We start from the raw sequence: 7032 nt of genomic DNA, 5'->3' as shown, positions 1-7032 counted from the left end.
AAATTTTGCTTATTTTGCCAGAAGTAGTTGAGAGTTCATTCTCTAAAGAGACTCTTGTTCACAGTATGGTGACAAGTGAATCCTCAGGTTTAATTAGAGAGAAAAAGTTTGAAAGTTTTCTGCGGCCCAGGCTCTCAGAAGAGGAGCGTCTGTGTCGCAGAAACTTAGATTTATGCCTATATTGTGGGGGTTTAGGTCACTATCTGCAGACCTGTGAGTTGCGCAAGCCAAAGTGTGGCGACAAGTCCTGCCCTCTGGCCAAGTTGAGTCAGGATACAAGACCTACTCCTGTCTCTACTGTGGCAGAGGTACTTGTCACACAACCCACACTAAAAAGCACTCTTTCCTATAATTGGGGTCCTTGGGCGAGGGAGCCCCATTATAGATTCAGGAACCAAAGGAGAATGTTTCTCTCCTCTCTTGATTTTCCTGTTAAAGCAGAGTTGCAAACCCCTGGAGCGGTGCCCGATGCCCGGGGTCCTGGAGTGGTGCCCGATACCCGGGGTCCTGGAGCGGTGCCCGATGCCCAGGGTCCTGGAGCGGTGCCCGATGCCCAGGGTCCTGGAGCGGTACCCGATGCTCAGAGTCCTGGAGCGGTACCCGATGCCCAGAGTCCTGGAGTGGTACCCGATGCCCAGAGTCCTGGAGCGGTACCCGATGCCCAGAGTCCTGGAGCGGTACCCGATGCCCTAGGTTATAGAGGGACATTGAATATTATAGCTCAGGTGTCAATACCAGAAGGGTTCTCAGAAGCTGTTACCCCAGGTAGAGACTTGAAAGCGCAACTCCAGAGAAGGTGTCTAAAACCATAGTTCTAGAAGGGAACTCGAGAAGCAAAACCCCAGAAGGGATCTTTGAAGTAATATCCCCAAGTGGGGTCTCGAGAGACAAAGCCCCCAAGAAGGGTCTAGAAGTCACTTCCCCAGGAAAGGACTCAAGAGGCATAGCGTTAGTGGAGGTTCTGAAGGTTATAGCTTCAGCAAAAGTCCCGGAAGTCATTGTCCCGGGAGAAGTTTCGATAATTATCGACTCGGAGAGGGAGGCTGATGGCCCGGTCCCAGAGAGGGAGGCTGACGGCCCGGTCCCAGTAAAAGAATCCGAGGTGCTGACCCCAGCGGGGTTCCCGAAGGCCACTGCCCCAGCGGGGTTCCCGAAGGCCACTGCCCCAGCGGGGTTCCCAAAGGCCACTGCCCCAGCGGGGTTCCCGAGGGCCACTGCCCCAGCGGGGTTCCCGAAGGCCACTGCCCCGGGTGGTGTTCAGAAAGTCACTGCCCCGGGTGGGGTTCAGAAAGTCACTGCCCCGGGTGGGATTCAGAAAGTCACTGCCCCGGGTGGGGTTCAGAAAGTCACTGCCCTGGGTGGGGTTCCGAGGGCCACTGCCCCAGGTGGGATTCCGAGGGCCACTGCCCCAGGTGGGGTTCAGAAAGTCACTGCCCCAGGTGGGGTTCAGAAAGTCTCAGCCTCGAGTAAGGTCAATAGTGACCAGGTCCTAGCAAAGCACTCTAGTCAGTCAGATGGGAAGGAAGCAGATCCTGACTCTGTTGATATCTCAACATCTATAATCTTTGATGGGGACTTAGTCCAATTTCTGGCGCTTTACAAACACTATTACACCATTTTGTTGTCTAGACCATTTCTGGGCATCACTTCAGAGAACCTTGTGCTCTATCTGATATATTCCTTTAGAGGAGAGCCTTTTGAGTGGGCGACCTGCCTAATGAAAGCTGAAGACCCCATTCTTCAGGATCCCCCGGCATTCAGTGATGCAGTTATTAAGAGATATGGTTCCAAAGAAATTGGTTCAGGTTCCTCTAGGTCACCCGTCTTATATGCTGAGAGTCCACTGTATACTGTATACTCGGCACAAAGATCACAGCCTATTACCATTGCTACTGGATGTGCTTTCCTGTCTTCTCCCTACAGGAAATCTTCTAAAGTTTCGGTACCTAGGGGAATGGAACCAATCTATGGTCTGTTCTCAGATTCCGAAACTGATGAGGTTTCTTATATGCCGGGGCACTCTGGTAGGAGACGGAAGAAGCATTTGATTGCTCGACCTATATGTTTTGAAGAATTTTTTGAGCCAGAGGTTTCTTCCTTTCCTGGTGTCTCCAAGCAAGCACAGGGTAAAAAGAAGAAAAAGAAAAAGAAATATTGCTGACTCTTGCCTTGTGGTGTATATTAAAAGAAAAAAAAATATTTTTTTTCCTTGTCTTGTGTCCAGTGGCCACCGTCAAGGGGGGGGGCACCGTTACAAGCTGTTGCCACAGCTTGTTTCTGTTAGACCAGTGTGTCAGGTTTTTTTTTGTATCCCTTGCTTTGGAAAGTCTGAATTTTGGGGTCCTTTGACCCCTCCTCAAGAGGGGGGGTACTGTTATGAGCCACGGCTGTGGCTCATTCCTGTTTTGCATTTTGATTATGTATTTTATGTTATACTTCTGTTTATGTTCCCCGTGGGTGTCATGGGGTGTTCGGAGCTCACCCTTAAGGAGAGGGTACTGTTATGAACCACAGGTAGTGGTTCATTCCTATTTTATGTTTATAATTGTCTTGCAGGCCAGGATTTCCCGTTGCTCTGGTTTAAGAATACTCTTGTTTGCTGCCGGTGGTGAGTCTGTGTAATTGCAGCTTGTTCCCATGTGTTCAGCCTCACCTGTCTGTTGATTGCACCTCTCAGTTGTGCAGCAGGGCAGCTGCACGACATAATTAATTAAGACTCTCTGTTATATTCTGGCTCAGTGCAATTCACAGACGCTGGTGATATTTCCTGAGTTCCAGAGTTCTTGAGTTCTGAGCTAGTCTCTGCCAGTTCCTGAGCTCCTGTCTAGCAGTATCTGTCTAGCTGCTTCCAGTGTCGGTTCCTGAGTGTCAGTTCCTGAGTGTCGGTTCCTGAGTCGATTCCAGTGTCTGATCCTGTGTCCTGCCGTGAAGCGTTCCTGTCCAGGAGTCCTGTGGCTTTGTCTGTGCCTGGGCAAGTGTCTGGCTTCTTGGTGTCCACCGGTCTGTCGTTTGGGATTCTGCCTGTCCTCCGGTTCTGAGAGTCTGTGTCGGCTACTTTGGGGGTTCCAGTACGTTTGCCAGTATTTGTACCGGTTCTGTGAGTAGCGGCTTTGCCGCGTCCGTCGGCCTAGGCCGCAGTATTCTTTTGTTATAATTTGTTACTGGTGTTTTGCAGAGGGTTCTGCTTATGCTGTCACCGCCGGTACACAACAGTATTGTGTCGGCGAGTGGACAGCATTTCCTTGGTTGTTCTTTTCCTTTGGCGGCGTGCCGCACATATATTTAGTTTTAGGGTTGTTAGTAGCCCCTAGCCTTCTGTTTGCTTTAGCTAGAGGTCCCCTTGTTATTATCCTGTCTCGGTTCACGCCTTGTCTTAATCTAAGACCTGGGGGCATCGGAGTTGGGCAGACCTAATCCGCCCTTCAAACGCGGCTGCCGTGGGCCCAAGAAACCATAGTCACTCAGGCGTGAACTGACCACACGGGTGAAACAATGGAGGTAGGGTGCTAGGGGCTATTTCCACACCACACCTTATTTCAGCGTCACGTTCTGGTGCTCAGGACTCACTACGCAACATCTCCCTTGTTCTGAGCACCAGGAACCTAACATTGACCTACTCTACTGCATCTCCTGAATCTGAAGCATTGTTGCCTGCCCTGTTTGATTCTGCAGGAGACTCCCTGAAATAGCAGCAATCTCCCTGACTCCCTAAATAGTCCATCAATCTCCCTGATTGCACCTTACCCTCATTATGTAGCTGTTACAACCTTGAGGAAGAAAAAGAAATCAGAGATACATACATTCAAATTGGCTCATCAGTGCCATTTCCATACCGCCCAACATGACCCTCTCTAGGAGGGACAGAATACTCTGCTCCTGGACTTCCCTCTTAAATTATGATTGCCATCACCTGTGCTGAAACACCTTGCTTATCCATTAACCTGTTCAAAACAGGTGATGGCAATCATAAATTAAGAGGAAAGTCCAGAAGCAGAACATTTTGTCCCTCCTGGAGAAGGTCATGTTGGGAGGTATGCACAAGCAGCAGCGGGACCAATCAGGCAATGAATTGTTTGCTATTGAAAATAGATAGCTGACCAATACAGTCCATACTTGCCTACTTTTGAAAAAGCATTTCAGGGAGATTGTGAAATGAACACCTATAAGCGCGGATGTATACTGCTGCATCTGAGAGACGTGTCATGAAAATAACTTACGTCAAAACGTAAATGAGCCCCAAAGTTAGTATACTGTATACACATATACTGTAAGTGGCCATGAGAAACCTTATTTAAAATTAATATAGCCATAGGGATCATTTTTGTGCCTTATAACCAATACAGGGAAATGGCGCTGATGATCCCATTTGAATGTATATATCTCTAATTTATCTTTTCCCCAAGAATGTAAATATAATTGGGGTAAGGTAAAATCAGGGAGATTGCTGGACTATTCAGGGAGTCAGGGAGATTGCTGCTATTTCAGGGAGTCTCCTGCAGAATGAGGGAGGGTAGGCAACCCTGATACAGTTTAGGACTTGAAAAGTCCAGTGAAAAATACTGTTAACATTTTTGGTGCTTTTTAAAGTTCATGAACATTTTACTTTCAGTTTTCATTTCCTGGAAATTCAAACTGAGTGCACAACCAAAACAAACATCACAGAGACCATCACATTAAACTTGCTGCTGCCAGTGTCTACAATGTATCTGCCAGAGGATAAATAACAGATGGTGCTACATATTTATTGAGAGCTGTGTACTGTGATAACATTAGGAACTTAGGAAGCTAAGCAGAGAAATACACAGAGCCGGCCATAGGCATAGGCAAACTAGGCAATTGCCTAGGGCATTTGATATGCCTAGGGGCATCAGCAGCTTCTGCTGATTAAAATGATATGCGGCATGCCTATATTCTATGTGTAGCATTTCATATGCAGATACAGCCACAGTCTCACACAGAATATAGGCATGCTGCTTATCATTTTAATCAGCAGAAGCTGCTTGTGCATCCTAGCCACATAGAAATGCAAATAAGATGCATTTTCTTAAAAAAAGGTGCCCGATGTTAGCATTGAGGCAAGATTTATGAGGACACATCTGTATCCAAGCAGAGGCAGAGGTCACAGTGTTAGTGGCAGTGTGAGTGCTGTGTGCACGTGAGTGGGTTGGTTGTTGAGTAGTGTTCGGAATATGTGTAAGGGGCACTATGTGTGTCATTATGTGTATAAGGGCATTAATAATGTACGGCATATGTGTAACAGGGTACTACTGTATGTGTGTCATTATGTGTATAGGGGCACTAATAATGTGCAGCAAATGTGTAGGGGGCACTATAAGTGTGTCATTATGTGTATAAGGGCATTAATAATGTGCGACATATGTGTAAGGGACATTATGTGTAAAAGGGCATTAATAAAGGTTGTCATAATGTGTAAGGCGCATTATGTTCATAATGACATTAATAATGTGTCTCATATGTGTAAGGGGCATTACTGTGTGGAATTATGTGTATAAATGCGTTACTAATGTGTGGCATTATGTGTATAAGGTGCTCTACTATGTGGCGTTGCGTATAGAAAGGGCACTACTGTGTTGTCGCATGATCAAATGTGAATAAAGTTGCAGTACTGTGTGGCGTAATTGGAATTGGCGTTACTATTGTGGGGCCATGCCCCTTGCCAGCAAAAACACACCCCTTTTTTGGCTGTGCACAAAATGTGCGAACTGTTCCTATTTAAAATATAAGGGGTACAAACCCCAAAATAAGGACTACTATGGGTGAGGGGTGATAGTGCTGGGAAAGAGGTGCAAGGTCAGAGGCGGAACCAGCGGTTGTGCTAGGGGGCACCAGCCAAAATCTTGCCTAGGGCATCATATTGGTTAGGGCCGGCTCTGGAAATACAACAAGTGGTACATAGGGTCCTGCTGATTCTTCTTACCAGCAGTGATCATGGTGTATAATATCCAGTGGCAAACGCAGGATTTTTAGAGTGGGGTTTCCAGATGCAATCCACAATCTCCCACTTGGCGTAACATGGAATACAGTATTAATATTTAACACAATATATGGATTATAGTGTAGGCTGCATCAAACATATTCAAATAATATAAATAAGAAAAGTAATCAGGAAAAGTTTAAACATACTATAATAAATAAATACATAAACATAATAGAACCAGTACTGCACTTTCTATGCAAACATTCTCCCACCTCATGGTAAGGCTCCCTGTCTGGTAGCTACTCTCTGCTCCAGTGCACTGATTGAGGACTCAGATCCACACACACAGCAAACTTGGTAGAAGAAGCTGCTACCACTGGGCATGTGCAGCAGCTCTGCTCTGTACCTTAAACTGCATGATGTGCCGGCAACTCTAATAATCTCATTATATACCATTGCTATTGTTGTTATAATTGGCGCCACTTGACAAGAGGAGGGGGGTTTCTGGGCAACCAGAAACCCCCCTTGCGTTTGCCTATGATATCACAGCTCCTGACATATTGTAGAGGGGAAGAGGGACACTTGCATGGCAAAGCCGTGCCCGATTTAGAAAAGGGGCATGGTCTATATGAAAGGAGGTGTGGCTTCGTGGGAGTGTGTCCTTCATTTTCTTCACTCTCAGAGCAGTGAGTGCAGGAACCTCCCCTGTGTCTCTTATTTTGTAACTTTTATTTGTTACGTTACATGTGAACATTGTTGCAGGCTTTGCAGGCTAAAAAAAAATGGGCAGACTAGATGGGCCAAGTGGTTTTTATCTGCCGTCAAATTCTATGTTTCTATGTTTCTATGTTTGTTGTTCTGAACAGTTTAAACAGTAAAAATGTCCTTTTTTATCTTCTATTGTACACTGTTTCTCAATTGGGATGTAGCTTTTCGCAAGTTCTTGATTCAGTGATGTGGCTTTTTTATAAATAATATGTGGTTTCGGCTGAATTAGAGGAGCTGGCATATTTTGACATTGGATAAAGAAATAGCTCCTCTAATTCAGCAGAAACCACATATTATTTATATAAAAATGTCACATCACAGGCACC

Source organism: Pseudophryne corroboree, chromosome 7 (genome assembly GCF_028390025.1).
Source record: "Pseudophryne corroboree isolate aPseCor3 chromosome 7, aPseCor3.hap2, whole genome shotgun sequence".
NCBI lineage: Eukaryota > Metazoa > Chordata > Amphibia > Anura > Myobatrachidae > Pseudophryne > Pseudophryne corroboree.
This window is presented reverse-complemented; position numbering follows the sequence as displayed.